The sequence below is a fragment of the Ochotona princeps genome, chromosome 2, assembly GCF_030435755.1.
Source record: "Ochotona princeps isolate mOchPri1 chromosome 2, mOchPri1.hap1, whole genome shotgun sequence".
NCBI classification, from domain to species: Eukaryota; Metazoa; Chordata; class Mammalia; order Lagomorpha; family Ochotonidae; genus Ochotona; species Ochotona princeps.
In genome coordinates, this window is record NC_080833.1 from 152,723,484 (window position 1) to 152,741,888 (window position 18,405).

The following is an 18,405-nucleotide window of genomic DNA, read 5'->3' on the forward strand; positions in this document are numbered from 1 at the left end:
AGCGGAGGACCCTCCCCCTGCTGGGGTCCAACATAAGAGGACCCTCCTCTCCTTCTGTGTTCTGACACCAGAGGACCCTTCTCTTCTGCGGGGTTCCGGAACAAGAGGAGCCTCCACCCTGCTGGGGTCCTGCAGCAGAGTACCCAAGTCTGATGCTGGGAATCGGCAGCAGAGGACGCTCCTCTGCTGCCTTTCCCCAGCCGAGAGGAAGAAGCAGATGACCCTCCTCTCTGCTGGGCTCCAGCACCTGAGGAACCTCCTCCCTGTTTGAGTCCGGCAGCAGAGGACCCTAATCTCTGCCGATGTTCGGCACCAGAGCACCCTCTTCTTTGCTAAAGTCTGGGAGCAAAGGCCCCTAATCTCTGCTGGGGTCTGGCAGTGGAGGACCCTCCTCTCTTCTGTGGTCCTGCACCAGAGGAGCCTCTTCCGCTCCTGGGGTTCCACACCAGAGGACCCACCTCCCTGTTGCTGGGGTCCGGGCCCAGAGGACACTCCTCTACTGCTGGGGTCTGGCACCAGAGGACCTTCCTCTGTTGCTGGGGTCTGGCAGCAGCGGATCCTTCTCCCAGCAGGGGTCCCGCAGCGAAGGATCTCAACTGCTGCTGGGAACGGCATCAGAGGACCCACCTCTCTGCTGGGTTCCAGCACCTGGGGACCCTCCACTCTGCTGGGGTCCAGCAGCAGAAGACAGTCATCTCTGCTAGGATCCTGATGCAGTGAACCCTCCTCTGCTACTGATGTCCAGCAGCAGAGGACACACCCCTGCTGCTGGGGTCTGGCAGCAGAGGACACTCTGTTTCTGGTGGGGTCGACAGCATAGAACCTTTGTCTCTGCTCAGGTATGCCAGCAAATAACCATATTTTCTGCTGGGGTCCAGCACAGGAGGACCCTCCTCTCTGCTGGGTTCTGGCAGCAGAGGACCCTCTTTTCTGCTGGGGTCTGGCAGCAGTGGAACCTCGTCTCTGATGCGGTCCGGCAGCAGAGAACCCACCTCCCTGCTGGGGTTCAGCAGTGGAGGACCCTCCTCTGCTGCTGGGGTCCGGCGGCAAATAACCCTCATCCCTCCTGTGTTACGGCAGCAGAGGACCCTACTCTTCTACTGGAACCCAGTAGCAGAGGACCCTCCTCTCTGATGGACTGGGGTCCGGCAGCAGAGGACACTATTCTGCTGCTGATTCCGCGAGCAGAGGTCCATGCTCTGCTGCTGGAGTCCAGAAGAAGTGGGCCCTGCTCTGCTGCTGGGGTCCGGCTGCAGTGGACCCTCCTCTGCTGGACTCCAGCAGAGAGAAAGCAGCAGAGGACCTCCTATTTGCTTGGGTTGAGCAACGGAGGACCCTCCTCTCTGCTGGGGTCCAGCACCAGAGGATCCTCCTCTGTGCTGGAGTCCAGCTCAGAGGAAGCAGCAGAGGACCCTCCTCCCTGCTGGGGTCCGGCACCAGAAGACCCTCCTCTCTGTTAGGGTCCAGCACCATAATACCCTCCTCTCTGCTGAAGTCCGGCATCAGAGGACACTGCTTCCTGCTGGGATCCTGCAACAGAGGAACCTCAGTGCTGGAATCCGGCAGCCAAGGACCCTCGTAATTGCTGAAATCCGGCACCCGAGGACCGACCTCCGCTGCAGGAGTCCAGCAGCCAAGGACACCCCTCTGCTGTAGTCCGGCAGCAGAAGCCCCTGTACTCTGTTGGGTTCCGTGAGCAGAGGACCCTCCTCTGCTGCTGGGGTCCAGCAGTAGTGGACCCTACTCTCTGCTGGGGTCCTGCAGCAGAGGAACCCCCTTTCTTCTAGATTCCAGCAGAGAGGAAGTAGAAGAGGACTCTCCTCTCAGCAGGTGTCCAGCAGCAGAAGACCGTCCTCTCCTGCTGGCGTCAAACAGCACAGGACCCTTCTCTCCTAATGGAACCCAGTAGCAAGAGGACCCTCCTCTCTAATGGACTGGGGTCCAACAGCAGAGGACCATCCTGTCTGTTGGGGTCCAGCAACAGAGTACCCTCTTATCTGCTTGGGTCCGGCAGCAGATTACCCTCCTCTCTGCAGATGTCCGACAGCAGAACACCCTGTCTGATGGGGTCTGGCAGTAACTGATCCTCCTCTCTGCTGGGGTACAATAGCAGAGGACCCTCCTTTCTGCTGTGGTCCAGCACCAGAGGACCCTCCTCTTCTGCTGGGGTCAGGGACCAGAGGACCATACTCACTGCTGGCATCCGGCACCAGAGGACCATCCTCTGCTGCTGGGGTCCAAAACCAGAGGACCCTCCTATCCTCTCTTCCCCTGCAGAGAGGAAGTTGCAAAGGACTCCCCTCTCTGCTGGGGTCCAGTACCAGAGGACCCTGTTCTCTGTTGTGGTCCAGCAGCATAGGACCTTCCTCTCTGTTGGGGTCTAGCAGGAGAGGGCGCTTGTCTCTGCTAGGGTCCAGCAGAGAGGGAGCAGTACAGGACCTTCCTCTCTGCTGGGGTCCAGCAGAAGAGGACCCGCCTCTTCTGCTGGATCCCTGCAGAAGAGGAAACTCTTCTGCTACTGGACCCCAGCAGAGAGGAAGCTGCAGAGGAGCCTCCTCTCCTGCCTAACACCAAAGAGAGGAAGTAGCAGAGGACCATCCTGTTCTGCTGGTGTCCGGAAGCAGAGGACCATACTCTCTGCTGTGGTCTGGCAGCAGAGGACACTCCTCCCTGCTGGGGTCCAGCAGCATTGGACCCTCGACCCCACTGGGGTCCGGCAGCAGATGACCCCCTTCCGCTGCAGGTATCTTGCACCAGAGAACACCCCTGTGCTATTGGGGTCCAGCAACAGAGGACACCCCTCTGCTACTGGTGTCTGGCAGAAGAGGAAGATCTGTTGCTGGGGTCCGGCACCAGAGGACCCCCCTTTGCTATTGGGGTCCAGCAACAGAGGACCCTCTTCTGCTGCTGGGCTCTGACACCAGAGGACACTCCCAGCTGGCGTCCGGCAACAAAGGACCCTCCTCCGTGCTGGGGTCTGGCACCAGAAGAGTCCTCTCTCTACTGGGGTCCAGCAGCAGAGGACCCTTCTCTTCTGCTGGGGTCCGGCAGCAGAGTACCCTCCTCTCTGCTAGAACTCCCCTACTCTTTGCTGGGGTGTGGCAGCAGAATTCCCTCCTATTTGCGGTAGTCCAGCAGTAGAAGACCTTACTCTCTGCTGGGGTCTGGCAGCAGAGGACACCCCTCTGCTGCTGGGGTCTGATAGCAGAGGACCTCCCTGCGCTGCTGGGGTCTGGAAGCAGAGGACGCCTCTCCCATCTGGTGTCCAGCAGCAGAGGAGCCTCCTGCCTACTGGGTTTCAGCAGCAGAGGACCCTATTCTCATGCTGCACCACTGCAGCAGAGGACCCTTCTATGCTGCTGGACCACAGAAGAGAGCAAGATGCAGAGGACCTTCGTCTTCTGCTGGCCCCCAAAGAGAGGACTAAGCAGAGGACCCTCATCTTCAGCTGGGGTCCGGCAGCAGAGGACCCTCCACTCTGCTGCAGCCTGGTAGCAGAGAACTCCCCTCTCTGAAGCGGTCCGGGAGAAGAGTACCCTCCTCTCTCTTGGGGTCCATCATGAGAGGACCTAGATCAGATGCTGGGGTCCGGAACCAGAGGACCCTCCTCTGCTGCTGCGTTCCAGCACCAGAGGACACAACTCTCTGCTAGGGTCCAGCACCGGAGAACCCTGCTCTCTGCTGGGGTCCAGCAGCACTGGACCCTCCTCTCGGCTGGGTCCAACAGCAGAGGACACGGCTATGCTCTCTGTTGAGGTCCGACAACACAGGACCCTCCTCTGCTCCTCAGGTCCGACATCAGAGGACTCTCTTCTCTGCAGGTTCTGGAAGCAGAGGATACTGCTTTGATGCTGGGGACAGACAGCAGAGAACAATAATCTGCTGGGGTCTGGCAGCAGAGGTCCCTCCACTGCTGTTGGGGTCCAGCAGCAGAGGATGTTTCTCTGCTGCTAGACCACAGCAGAGAAAAAATGCAGAGGAGCCTCATATTTACTGGACCCCAAAATAGGACACAGAGGAAGACCTCCTCTTCTGCTGGCATCCGGCAACAGAGGACCCTTCTTTGCTACTGGGGTCCGGCAGCAGAAGACTCCCTCTTCTGATGTGGAGGAGCACCAGAGAAACCCCCTCTGCTGCTGTGGTCCTATACCAGAGGACCCGCCTCTGATGCTGGAGTCCAGCACCAGAGGACCATCCTCTCCTGCTGTTGTCTGGTAGCAGATGATTCTCCCCCCTGCTGGGGTCTGGCAACAGAGGACCCTCCTCTGTTCCTCGGGTCAGGCACCAGAGGTCCCTCCTCTGTTGCTGTCATCCGACAGTAATGGACCTTCCTCCCTGCTGGGGTCCAGCAGTAGAGGACCCTCCTCCCTGCTGGGGTCCGCCAGCAGAAGAGCCTGCTCCCTGCTGGGGTCTGACCGCACCACAGGACTCCCCTCTCTACTGTGTTCAGTAACAGAGGAGCCTCTTCTACTGCTGGGGTCCGCCAGCAGAGGACCCCGTTCTGCTGCTGGAGTCTGGCACCAGAGGCACACCTCTCTGCTGAGGTCCAGCACAAGAGGACCCTCCTCAATGCTGGGGTCCAGCAGCAGACGACCCTCCTCTCTTCCACGGTTCTGCAGCAGAAAACCCTCCTTTCATGCTTGTTTCCAACAGCAGAGGACCCTCCTCTCCTTCTGGACCCCAGCAGCAGAGAGCACTCCTCTGCATTTGAACCACAAGAGAAGAAGTTGCAGAGGAACATCGTCCACTACTGGACCCCAAAGAGAGGATGCAGCAGAGGACCATCCTCTTCTGCTGGGGTCCAGGAGCAGAGGACACTGCTTTGCTGCTGGGGTCCTACAGCAGAGGACAATCCTCTGCTGCTTGGGTACAGCAGCAGAGGACCCTCCACTGCTGCTGGGGTCCAGTACCAGAGGACTCCCCTTTGTGCTGAGGTCCAGCAAAAGAGGATCCCCCTCTGCTTCTGGGGTCCAGCACCAGAGGAACCACTTGTGCTGCTAGGGTCTGGTACCTGAGGACTCTCCTCTCCTGCTGGGGTTGAGCAGCAGAGGACCCTCTACTCTGCTAGGGTCCAGCACAACAGGACCGCCTTCTGCTGCTTGGGTCAGGCAGCAGAGGACCTGCCTCTGCTGCTGGACCCCAGCTGTTAGGAAGCTGCAAAGGACCCTCCCCTCCTGCTGGACCCCTGCAGCAGAGGACCATCATCTGCTGCTGGACCACAGCATAGGGGAAGTTGCAGAGGACCCTCATTCCCTACTGGACCCCAAAGAGAGGACACAGCAGAGGACCCTACTCTTCTACTGGCATCGTGCAGCAGAGGACCCTCCTCCCTGCTGTGTTCCGGCAGAAGAGGACTCTAAACTACTGCTCTGGTCCGGCACCAGAGGATCCTCCTCTGCTGTTGGGGTTTGGCAGCAGGCAATCCTCTACCCTGCCTGTATCCAGAAGAAAAGGACACTCCTCCCTGCTGTGGTTCGGCAGCAGGGGAACCTCCTATGCACTTGGAGTCCGGTACCAGAGGACCCTCCTCTTCTGCTGTTTTCTGGTACCAGAGGACACCCCTCTGCTGCTGGGGTATGGCACTAGAAGACCCCCCTCTGCTGCTGGGGTCTGGCAGCAGAGGACCCTCCTTCTGCTGGGTTCCGGCAGCAGAGGACCCTACTCCCTGCTGGGTTCCGGCAGCAGAGGACACTCTTCCCTGCTGCAGTCCGGCAGCAGAGGACCTTCCTCTGCTCTTGGTGTCAGACACGAAAGGACCCCCATCTGCTGCTTGGGTCCAGCAAAACAGAACCCTCTATGATCTTAGGCCCGGCACCAGAGGACACCCCTCCCTGTTGGAGTACACCACCAGAGGTGCCTCGTCTCTGCTGGGGTGGATCAGCAGAAAATCCTCCCATCTGTCTGGGTGCGGCAGTAGAGGACCCTACACTGCTGCTGCGTCTGACAGCAGAGGACCCTCTTCTTCTGCTGGACCCCAGCAGAGAGGAAGCAGCAGAGAACCATCCTCTCTGCTGGTGTCTAGCATGAGAGGAACCATCTCTCTGCTGGGGTCCAGCAGAAAGGAAGCAGAAGAGGACCCCCCTCTCGGCTGGAGTCCCGTAGCAGAGGACCTTCCTCTTCTTTTGGGTTCAGCAGCAGAGGACCCTCCTCTCTGCTGTAGTGCAGCACCAGAGGAGCCTTGTCTTCTGCTGTGGTCCAGCAGCAGAGGAAACTCCTCTCTGCTGGGGTCCAGAAGCGGAGCACCCTCGTCTCTGCTGAGTTTCAGCACCAGAGGACCTTCTTCTCTGCTAGGATTCAGCACCAGATGACCTCCTCTCTGTTGGGGTCCAAAATCCGAGGACCCTTCTCTGTGCTGGCGTCCGGCAGTAGAGGACCCTCCTCTCTTTTTGGGTCTGCCAGCAGAGGACGCTCCTCCCTGCTGGGGTCGGACAGCAGAGGACCTTCATCCATGCTGGAGAGCCTTGGAAGAGCGTCCCGCACAGAGTGCTGATGGCCAGGAGAGGGCGCCCAAAGCCGCCATTCTTTCTTTTCTTTTTTTCTTTTCTTTTCTTTTCCTTTTTTTTTTTTTTTTACAGGTTTATTTATTTTAATCCAAAGTCAGATATACAGAGAGGAGGAGAGACAGAGAAGAAGATCTTCCATCCGATGATTCACTCTCCAAGTGAGCCACAATGGCTGGTGCACGCCAATCCAAAGCTGGGAACCTGGAGCCTCTTCTAGATCTCCCATGTGGGTGCAAGTTTCCAAAGCTTTGGGCCGTCCTCGACTGCTTTCCCAGGCCACAAGCAGGGATCTGGATGGGAAATGGAGCAGCCAGGATTAAAACCGGTGCCCATATGGGATCCCGGCTAGTTCAAGGCGAGGACTTTAGTTGCTAGGCTATGGTGCCAGGCCCGAAGCTGCCCTTTCTACCCGTGGTGGGCTCAGGCCTTCTGAGCTCTAGACAGTCCAACCCGAGCCATCCGAGGGTGAGGTGGGGGTCACAGACAGTATTCTGGTACACGTGTTGTTGAAAGATCAGGGCTCCAAAGCCGAACAGCCCACATACCAAGGCCGGGAGGGGTGGAGGACGCTTGGGGCCTAGCATCAGTTCGGGCCTCTGTGATAGGAAGTGTCAGGGTGCCTTTAAGAGCAAGGCACTTAAAGAACCCTGGGAGGTGGTGACCTATGTCAGCATGCCCACAGGCCCTCAGGGAGCTGGAGTCCAACACCAGCACCCTGGAGGCCCTGAGAGCTGGAGTCCCGCACCTGCGTCCCACAGGCCCTCTGTGAGCTGGGTGTTACACACCAGCCCACTGGGGTTGTACTGTGCCAGATGAGGTCCCAGGAAACCTTACCGCCACCCCCATTCCTTGCACAGCACCCTGAGATTTAGGCTCTGGGCGTTCTTTGGCAAGTGGAGCAGCTCCCTGATGAGCTACCAAGAGGGCTTCATGGACTTTTATTTTTTTTTTTTCATACCAAAGTCCGAGATACAGAGAGGAGGAGAGACAGAGAGGAAGATCTTCCGTCCGATGATTCACTCTCCTAGTGAGCTGCAACAGCCAGTCCCCTCGGGACCCACTCTGCTGGGGCCTCAGCGAGAGGGACAGTCACAGCCCCACTCCCTCGATGCTGGGATCTTAGAGTGAGGGAACCCCGAACCCCCCTCTCTCTCTGCTGCGGTCTCAGTGAGAGGGACCCTCGGCCCTCCTTTCTCTCTCTCTTTTTCTCTCTCTGCTGGGGCCTCAGCAAGAGGTTCCCCTCGGGACCCCCTCTGTGGGGGCTTCAGGGAGAGGGACCGTCTGCTGCCCTCTCTGTTCTTCTCTGGTGGGAACTCAGCGTGAGGGTGCCACTTGTACCCCACCTCTCTCTCTGCCTGGGCCTGCGCGAGAGGGACTCACAACCACCCCCTTTCTCTCTCTCTGATGGGGCCTCAGCGAGAGGGACCCTCTGAGCCAGAGCCTCTATCTCTGCTTGGGCATCTGAGAGAGGGTCCCCCTCGGGACCGCGTGTGCTGCGGCCTAAGTGAGAGGGACCACTGGAACCCCCCTCCCTAGCTGCTGGGGCCTCAGTGACACGGACCACCAAGCACCCCTCCATCTCTGCTGGGCCCTCAGTGAGAGGGTCCCCATTGGACACCCCCTCTCTCTCTGCTGGAGCCTCAGCGAGAAGGTACCCCTTGGGACACCCTCTCCTCGGGCCTCAGGAAGAGGCTCCCCCTTGGGACCCCCTCCGTCTCTGCTGGAGCCTCAGCGAGAGGGTCATCCTCTGGACCCCCTCTGCTGGGGCCTCATGGAGAGGAACACCCTCAAGACACCCTCTGCTGGCCTCAGCGAGAGGGTCCCCCTCGGGACCCCCTCTGCTGTGGCGTCAGCTAGAGGGACCCTTGGCACCCTCCTCTCTCTTCTGTTGGGCCTCTGAAGGAAGTTAGCACTTGGACCCCCGCTTCTCTCTGCTGGGGCCTCAGGGAGTGGGACACTCGGCCCACTCTCTCTGCTGGGGCCTCAGCGAGTTATCCCCTAGGGACCCCCTGTGCTGGGGCCCAAGCGAAAGGGACCCCTGGCGACTCCTCCCTCGCTGCTGGGCCTTAGCAAAAGAGACCACTCCGGACCTCCTCTACTAGGGCCTCAGCGAGATTGTCCACCTTGGGACCTCCCCTGCTGGGGCCTCAGTGGGAGGGTCCCCCTTGGACCACCCATCTCTGTCTGCTGGGACCTCAGCGAGAGGGTCCCCATTGGGACCCCCTCATCTGAAGCCTCAGCAAGAGGGACCCTCAAGCTGCTGGTGCCTCAACGAGAGGGCCCCACTCCGAACCCATTCTGCTGGGGCATTAGCAAGAGGGAACCTCATCCCCCTCTATCTCTCTGTTTCTGCTAGGGCCTCAGCGAGAGGTTCCTCCTCGGGACCCCCACTCTCTCTTGGGGCTTCAGCGAGAGGGACCATTGGCACCCCTCTTTCTCTCTCTTCTCTGCTGGGGCCTCATAGAGAGGGACACTCGGCCGCCCTCTCTCTGTCTCTCCCTGCTGGGGCCTCAGTGAAAGTGTCCCCCTCGGGAGCCCCTCAGCTTGGGCCTAAGTGAGAAGGACCCCTGGAGCTTGCTTCCCTCTCTGCTGAGGCCTCGGCAATGAGGTCCCCCTCGGGAGCTCCTCTGCTGGGCCCTCTGCGAGAGGGTGTTCCTCGGAGCCTCCTCTCTCTGCTATGGCGTCAGTGTGAGGGTCCCACTCGGGACAAACTCTGCTGGGGCCTCAGCGAGATCGTCCACCTTGGGACCTCCTCTGCTGGGGTCTCAGCGAGACAGTCCCCGTCAGACCCCCTCTCTCTCTGCTGAGGCCTCAGCAAGAGGGTCGCCCTGGGACCCACTCTGCTGGGGCCTCAGTGAGATTGTCCCCCTCGGATCCCTCCCTCTCTCTCTGCTGGGGCCTCATCGAGAGGATCCCCCTCGGGTCCTCCTCTGCTGGGGCCTCAGCGAGAGGGACACCCGAAGCCCCTCTCCCTATCTGCTGTGACCTTAGCAAGTGAGTCCCCCTCGGAACCACCCTCCTCTGCCTTGGCCATAGCGAGAGAGTCCCACTAGGGACCCACTCTGCTAGGGCCTCAACGAGAGGGACCCCTGGCGCCCCCCACCCTCTCTGCAGGGGCCTCAGCAAGAGGGTCCCCCTCAGACTCCCCCTCTGTCTCTGCTGTGGCCTCAGTGAGAGGGTCCACTCGGGACCCACTCTGCTGGGGCCTCAGCGAGAGGTTCCCCCTCGGACCCGCTCTCTCTGCTTGGGCCTCAGCGAGAGAGTCCCACTAGGGACCCACTCTGCTTGGGCCTCAGCGAGAGAGTCCCACTACGGACCCACTCTGCTAGGGCCTCAGTGAGAGTCCCACTAGGGACCCACTCTGCTAGGGCCTCAGCGAGAGGGTCCCCCTCGGGACCCACAGTCTCTTTCTCTCCTCTGGGGCCTCAGCGAGAGGGTCCCCTTCGGACTCCCCTATCTCTCTGCTGGGGCCTCAGAGAGAGGGTTCCCCTTGGGACCCACTCTGCTGAGGCCTCAGGGAGAGGGTCACCCTCGGACCCTCCCTCCCTCACTGCTAGGGCCTCAACAAGAGGGTCCCACTCGGGACAACCTCTACTGGGGCCTCAGTGAGATTGACCCTTTCTTTGCTGGGGCCTCAGTGAGAGGGACCCTCCCAGCCAGAGCCTCTTATCTCTGCTGGGGCCTGTGAGAGAGGGTCCCCCTTCGGACCCAACCTGCTGGGTTCTAAGTGACGGGGAACCCCAGAACCCCACTCTCTTCCTGCTGGGGCCTCAGCTAGACGGACCCCCAGAGCCCCTCTCCATCTCTGCTGGGACCTCAGTGAGAGGGTCCCCCTCGGACACGCCCTCCCTCTCTGCTGGAGCCTCAGCGAGAGGATACCCCTTGGGACCCCTTCTCCTCGGGCGTCAGGAAGATGGTGCCCCTCGGGTAACCCTCCATCTCTGCTGGAGCTTCAACGAGAGGGTCACCCTCTGGAGCCACTCTACTGCGGCCTCAGCGAGAGGGACTCCCTCGAGACCCCCTCTGCTGGGGCCTCAACGAGAGGGTCCCCCTCGGAACCCCCTCTGCTGGGGCCAGAGCTAGAGGTTTTCCCGCAGGATCCCCTCTGCTGGGGCCTCAGCGAGATCATCCTCCTTGGGAACTCCTCTGCTGGGGCCTCAGCGAGAGGAACCCCCGGCGAACCCCTCCCTCGCTGCTGGGGCCTCAGTGAGAGGGTCCCCCTCGGGCCACCCTCTGCTGGGGCCTCAGCGAGGTGGAACCCTGGCGACCCTCCCTGGCTGTTGGGGCCTCATCAAGAGGTACCCCTCGGGACCCCTTCTGCTGGGGCCTCAGCTTGAGGGACACCCGGAGCCATCTAACCTTTCTGCTGGGGCCTAGGCGAGAAGGTACAACTCGGGACCCCCTCTGCTGCGGCCTCAGTGAGAGTGCCCCCCGCGGGCCCTTCCCTCTCTGTGCGTACCTCAGTGGGAGGGTTCCTCTCGGAACCCCCTCTGCTGGAGTCTCAGCGAGAGTGTCCCTCTCGGACCCCTCCTCTCTCTGTACTGTGGCCTCCTCTCTCTCTACTGCGGCCTCAACTCCAAGGCCAAACAGCCTGCATATGAAGGATCAGGAGGGGGTGGAAGACACTTGTGGCCTTGCATCAGGCCAGGCCTCTGTGCTAGGAAGTGGCTGTCTGTCTTCACCAGCAAGGTACAACCTAGGGCACAAGGAGAACTAGAAGCTGGAGTTCCACGTCACGGTCCCCAGAGGCCCTGAGGGATGTGGACTCCCAGTAAGTAAGCCCACGAGCCCTATCGGAGCTGGAATCCCATGTGAGTGTGCACACGGACCCTCTGGGAGCTGGAATCCCACATCAGTGTGCCCATGGGCCCCGTGAGACCTGGAGTCCCATGTCTGTGTACCCACGAGCCCTCTTGTACCTCGATCCTAATTCAGCATTCCCCAATCCCTGTGGAATCTGGGGTCCCACGTCAGCGTGTCCATGGACCCTCTGAGACTGGAATTACACACCAGCTGACTAGCACTGATGGTTCTCAGATAAGGTACCCAGAAAACTTTCCAGAGTCCGGAAGCAGAGGAACCTCCTCCCTGCTGGGGTTCAGCAGCAGAAGACCATCCTCCCTGCTGGGGACCGGCAGCAGAGGACCCTCCACCCTGCATGGGTGCGGCAGCAGAGGACCCTAATCCCTGCAGGGTCCAGCAACAGAGGACCCTCATCCCTGCTGCTGGACACAAGCAGAGAGGAAGCATCAGAGGTCCTTCCTCTCTGCTATGGTCCAGCACCAAAGGACCATCCTCTCTGCTGGACCACAGCAGAGAGGAAGCCGCAGAGGACTGCCTTCTGCTGCTGGGGTCCAGCAGCCGCAGTGGACCCTCCTCTGCAGCTGGTGTCCGGAACCACAGGAACTACTCTGCTTCTGGGGTCCGGTAGAAGAAGACCCTCCTTGCTGCTGGGTTCTGGCACCAGAGGACCCTCCTCTGCCGGTGGGGTCCGTCAGCAGAGGACCATCCTATGCTGCTTCGGTGTGGAACAGAAGGACCCTCCTCTGCTGTTGGATTCTGGCAACAATGGAGCCTCCTCAGCTGCTTTGGTCCATCAGCAGAGGACTCTTTTTTCTGCTGGGGTCTAGCACGACAGGACACTTGTCTCTGCTAGTTTCCAGCAGAGAGGAAGCAATAGAGGAACCTCCCCTCTGCAGGAGTCTGGGAGCAGAGGACCCTCCTCTCCTTCTGGATTTCAGCAGCAGAGGACTTTCGTCTGCTGATGGACCCCAGCAGAGAGGAAGCAGCAGAGGACCCTCCTCTCCTGCTGGACAACAATGAGAGGAAGCAGCAGAGGACCCTCCTATTCTGCTGGGGTCTGGAAGCAGAGGACCCTCCAACCTGTTGTTGTTTGGCAGCAGAGGAACTTCCACAGTGCTGGGGTGGAGCAGAGAGGAAGTAGCATAGATACCTCCTCCATGCTGTGGTCCAGCCACAGAGGACCCTCCTCTGCAGCTGGACCTCAGCAGAGAGGAAGATGCAGAGTATCCTCGTCTCCTGCTGGACCCCAAAGAGAGGATGAAGCAGAGAACCCTGCTCTCTGCTGGGGTCCGGCAGCAGAGGACTCCTCCCTGCTGGGGTCAGGCAGCAGAGGACCCACTTCCCTGCTGGGATCCGACAGCAGAGGACCCTCCTCTCAACTGGGTTCCGGCAACAGAGGACCCCCCTCCATGCTGGGGTCTGGAAGCAGAGGACACTCCTCTGCTGCTGGGGTCCAGCACAAGTGGACCCCCCTCAGATGCTGGGTTCTGGTAGCAAAGAATCCTCCTTTCTGCTGGGTTCCAGCAGCAGAGGACCCTCCTCCATGCTGGGGTCTGGAAGCAGAGGACACTCCTCTGCTCCTGGTATCTGGCACCAGAGGATCCTCCTCTGCTGCTGAAGTCCGGCAGCAGAGGATTTTCCTCCCTGCTGGGGTACGGCAGCCGGGGAACCTCCTGCCTTCCGGGGTCCAACAGCAGACGACCCTCCTCTTCTGTGGGACCCCTGCAAAGAGGTTCTCCCCTGCTACTAGACCACAGCAGAGAAGAAGTTGCAGAGGACCCTCCCCTCATGCTGCACCCCAGGGAAAGGAGGCAGGAGAATACACTCCTCTTTTGCTGGGGTCCGGCACCAGTGGACTCTCCTCTCTGCTGTACCCCAGCAGAGAGGAAGCTGCAGAGGACACTCCTCTCCGGGTGGGCATCAAACCGAGGAAGCAGTAGAGGACAATCCTGTTCTGCTGGGGTCTGGCAGCAGAGGTCCCTCCTTATTGTTAACGTCAGGGAGCATAGGAGCCTCCTCTCCTAATGGGGTCCAGCACCAGAGGACACTCTTCCCTGATGGACTTGGGTCCAGCAGCAGGGTCCCTCCTCTCTGCTGGAGTCCGGCAGCAAATGACCCTCCTCTTTGCTGGGGTACAGCAGCAGAGGACCCTACTCTCTGCTGATGTTCGGCACCAGAGCACCCTCTTCTTTGCTGAGGTCTGGGAGCAAAGGACCCTCCTCTCTGCTGGGGTCTGGCAGTGGAGGACCCTCCTCTCTTCTGTGGTCCTGCACCAAAGGATCCTTTTCTGCTCCTGAAGTTCCACACCAGAGGACCCACCTCCCTGCTGCTGGGGTCCGGGCCCAGAGGACACTCTTCTACTGCTGGGGTCTGGCACCAGAGGACCTTCCTCTCTGCTGGGATCCAGTACCAGAGGACCCCCCTCATCTGCTGGCATCCGGTACTGTAAAACCCCCTCTGCTGCTGGGGTCCCGCAGCATAGGACCTCCCTCTGCTGCTGGCGTCCGTCAGCAGAAGACTAGCTTCTGCTGCTGGTATCCGACAGCAGCGGATCCCCTTCTGCTGCTGTCGTCTGTCAGCAGAGGATGCTGCTCTGCTGCCAGACCACAGCAGAGGACTCTTTTCTGCTGCTGCACCCTTGCAGCAGAGGCCTTCCTTTGCTGCTGGACCACAGCAGAGAGGAAGTTGCAGAGAGCCCTCGTCCCATACTGGACCCCAAAGAAAGGATGCAGCAGAGGACCTAATCTTGTGATGGCGTCTGGCAGCAGAGGACCCTTCTCTCTGCTGGGGTCTGGTACCAGAGGACACTCCTCAGCTGTTGGGGTCCAGCAGGAGAGGACTCCCCTTCTTTGCTGGGTTCTGGAACCATAGGATCCCCCTATGCTTCTGTTGTCTGGCAGCAGAGTACCCCCCTCTATTGCTGGGTTCCAGCACCAGAGGAACCCCTCTGCTGCTATTGTCTGGCAGCAGAGGACACCCACTCTGCTGCTAGGATCCGGAACCAGAGTACCCCTCTCTGCTGCTGTGGTCTGGCAGCAGAGGACCTTTCTCCCTTCTGAGGTCCTGCACCAGAAGACCCTACTAGGTTGCTCGTGTCAGGCACCAGAGGACACAACTCTGCTGCTGGGGTCCGGCCACAAAGGTTCTTCCTCCTTGCTATGGTACGGCAGCAGAGGACCCTCTTCTGATACTGGGGTTTGGCAGCAGAGGACCCTGCACCCCTGCAGCCAAGGACCCTTCTCCCTCCTGGACCCCAAAGAGAGGACGCAGCAGAGGACATTCCTCCTCTACTGGTGTCCAGAAGCAGAGTACCCACCTCTTCTGCTGGCTCCAGCCGCAGAGGACCCTCCTCTCTGCAGTGGTCCGGCACCAGAAGACTATCCTCTGTGCTGTTGTTTGGCAGCAGAGAACCTCCTCCCTGCTGGGGTCAGACAGCAGAGGACCCTCCTCTCTCCTGGGGTCCAGTACCTGAGGACCCACCTATTTTTGGATCCCAGCAGAGAGGAAGCAGCAGAGGACCCTCCTCTTCTACTGGCATCCGGCAGCAGAGGATCACCTTCTTCTGCAAAGTTCCGGCAGCAGAGGACGGTCCGGAAGCCTAGGACCCTCCTTTCTGCTGTGGTCCGGCAGCAGAGGAACGTCCCCTGCTGGTGGGGTCCAGTACCAGAGGATTGCCTTCTGCTTCTGGGGTCCAGCAGCAGAGGACCCTCCTCTGCTGCTGGACCCCAGCGGAGAGGTAGCAGCAAAGGACCCTCCTCTGCTGGACTCTTGCACTAGAGGACCGTCCTCTGCTGCTGGACCCCAGCAGTGGGAAAGTTTCAGAGGACCCTCGTTGCCTACTGGACCCCAAAGAGAGGACACTGCAGAGGACCCTACTCTTCTACTGGGGTCCAGCAGCAGAGGACCCTCCTCTGCTGCTGGACCACAGCACAGAGGAAGTTGAAGAGGACCCTCATCCCCAACTGGGCCCCAAAGAGAGGAAACAGCAGGTGACCCTCTTCTAATGGCGTTCGGCAGCAGAAGACTCTGCTCTGCTGCTAGCGTCCGGCAACAGAAGATCCCCCCTCTATTGCTGGGGTCCAGCACCAGAGGACTCCCCTATGCTCCTGGTGTCCTACAGCAGAGAACCCGCCTTTAGCTGGGTTCCTGCAGCAGAAGACCCCCCTCTGCTGCTAGAGTCTGGAGGCAGAGGTCCTCCCTCTGCTGCTGTTTCTGACACCAGAGGACCCCTCACTGCTTCTGGGTTCCGGCACCAGAGGACCCCCCTTGCTGGGGACCGGCACCAGAGGAACCACTTGTGCTGCTGTGGTGCAGTACCCAAGGACTCTCCTCTCCTGCTGGGGTCGAGCAGCAGAGGACCCTCCACTCTGCTGGGGTCCAGCACCAGAGAACCGCCTTCTGCTGCTGGGGTGCGGCAGCAGAGAACCCCCTCTGCTCTTGGGGTCTGACACCAAAGGACCCGCCTCTGCTACTGGGTCTGGCAGCAGAGGACACCCCTCTTCTGCTGGTGTCCGGGAGTGAAGGTCCTCCCTCTGCTGCTGTGGTCGGGCACCAGAGGACACCCCTCAGCTGTTGGGGTCTGGCACCAGAGGACACCCCTCTGTTGCTGGGGTCTGGCAGCAGAGGACCTTCCTTCTGCTGTGTTCTGGTAGCAGAGGACCCTCCTCCCTGCAGGGATATGGCAGCAGAGGACCCTCATCTGCTGCTCGGGTGTGGTACCAGATGACCCTCCCCTGCTGCTGGGGTCCGGCAGCAGAGGACCATCGTCCCTGCTGAAGTCCAGAATGAGAGAACCCTCCTCCCTGCTGTGGTCCTGCTCTGTTGGTGGGGTCCGGCACCAGAGGACCCCCTCTCTTGCTTGTGTCCGGCACCAAATGACCCTCCTCTGCTGCTGTGGTCTGGCAGCAGAGGACCCTCCTTCTGCTGGGTTCCAGCAGCAGAGGACCCTCCACTCTGCTGGGGTCCAGCACCAGAGGACCGCCTTCTGCTGCTGGGGTCCGGCAGCAGAGAACCCCCTCTGCTCTTGGGGTCTGACACCAAAGGACGCTTCTATGCTACTGGGTCTGGCAGCAAAGGACCCTCCTTCTGTTGGGTCTGGCAGCAGAGGACCCCCCGCTTCTGCTGGTGTCAGGGAGTGGAGGTCCTCCCTCCTCACTGCTGTGGTCCGGCACCAGAGGACCCCCCTCAGCTGTTGGGGTCAGGCACCGGAGGACTCCCCTCTCTGCTGAGGTCCAGGAAAAAGAACCCCCTCTGCTGCTTGGGTCGGGCACCAGAGGACACCCCTCTCTGCTGGGGTCCAGCACCAGAGGACCCTCCTCTGTGCTGGGGTGGAGCAGCAGAATACCCTCCTCTCTGCTGGGGCCCGGCATTAGAAGACCCTCCACTGCTGCTGCGTCTGACAGCAGAGGACCCTACTCTTCTGCTGGACCCCAGCTGAGAGGAAGCAGCAGAGGACCATCCTCTCTGCTGGTGTCTAGCATGAGAGGACCCTTCTCTCTGCTGGGGTGCAGCAGAAAGGAAGCAGCAGAGGACGTTCCTCTCAACTGGAGTCCTGCAGCAGAGGACCCTCCTCTTCTTTCCTGTTCCAGCAGCAGAGGACCCTCCTCTCCTGCTGTCAGATCCCAGCAGCAGAGCAGCGTCATCTCCTGCCTGACACAGCAGAGAGGAGGGTTCTCAGCTGCTGAACCCCAGCCTAGAGGATTCTCCTGTGCTACAGCACCACAGCAGAGAGGAAGTTGCAGAGGACACTCATCTTCTGCTGGACCCCACCGAGAGGACAAAGCACAGGACCCTAATCTTCGGCTGGGATCCGACAGATGAGGACCCTGTTTCTGCTGGGTTCCTGCAGCAGAGGACCCTCCTCCCTGCTGGGGTCTGTCAGCAGAGGACCCTCTTCTGCTGCTCGGGTCCGACACCATCAGACCTCCTCTGCTGCTGGGGTCCGGCACCAGAAGACCCTCCTCCCTGCTGGGTTGTGGAGGCAAGAGGGCCCTCCTCCCAGGTGGGGTCTGGTGGCAGAAGACCACCCTCTCTGCTGGGTACAGCAGCAGAGCATCCACCACTGCTGCTGTTGTCTGAAACAAGATGACAACCCTCTCTGCTGGGGTCCAGCACCAGAGGACCTCCGTATGCTCCTGGGGTCTGGCAGCAGAGAACACTCCTTCTGCTGGGTTCCTGCAGCAGAGAACTCCCCTCTGCTGCTAGGGTCCGGCACCAGAGGAACACCTTGTTCTGCTGTGGTGCAGTACCGAAGTACTCTCCTCTCCTACTGGGGTCGAGCGGCAGAGGACCCTCCACTCTGCTGGGGTCCAGCACCAGATTACCGCCTTCTGCTGCTGTGGTGCGGCAGCAGAGGACCCACCTCTGCTGCTTGACCCCAGTGGAGAGGTAGCAGCAATGGACCTTCCTGTCCTGCTGGACCCCTGCAGCAGAGGGCCCGCCTCTGCTGCTGGACCACAGCATAGGGGAAGTTGCAGAGGAAACTTGTTCCCTACTGGACCCCAAAGAGAGGACACGCAGAGGATCCTACTCTTCTACTGGCGTCCTGCAGCAGAGGACCCTCCTCTCTCCTGATATCCGGCATCAGAGGAAGTCCTCTCTGCTGGAGTACGGCAGCAGAGAACCCCCCTCTGCTGCTGTGTTTCGGTACCAGAGGACCCCCTTGTCCTGCTGGGGTTTGGTAGCAAATGACACTCCTTATGCTGGGTTCGGGCAGCAGACAACACCCATGTTCTGCTGGGGTCCAGCAGCAGAGTTCCTCCCTCTGCTGTTGGTGTCTGGAAGCACAGGACCCCCCTCTTATGCTAGGGTCCGGCACCAGAGGACCCTCCTTCTGCTGGGTTCCTGCAGCTGAGGACCCTCCTCCCTGCTTTGCTATGGCAGCAGAGTCCCTCCTCTCTGCTGGGGTCCGGCACAACAACACCCTACACTCTGCTGGGGTCCAGAAACAGAGAACCCTCCTCTGTTGCTAGGGTCCATCAACAGAGAACACCATTCTCTGCTGGGGTCCAGCACCAGACGACCCTCCTCTCAGCTTGCTCGAGCAGCAGAGGACCTTCATCTCTGCTGGGGCCCAGCACCAGAGGACAATCCTCTACTG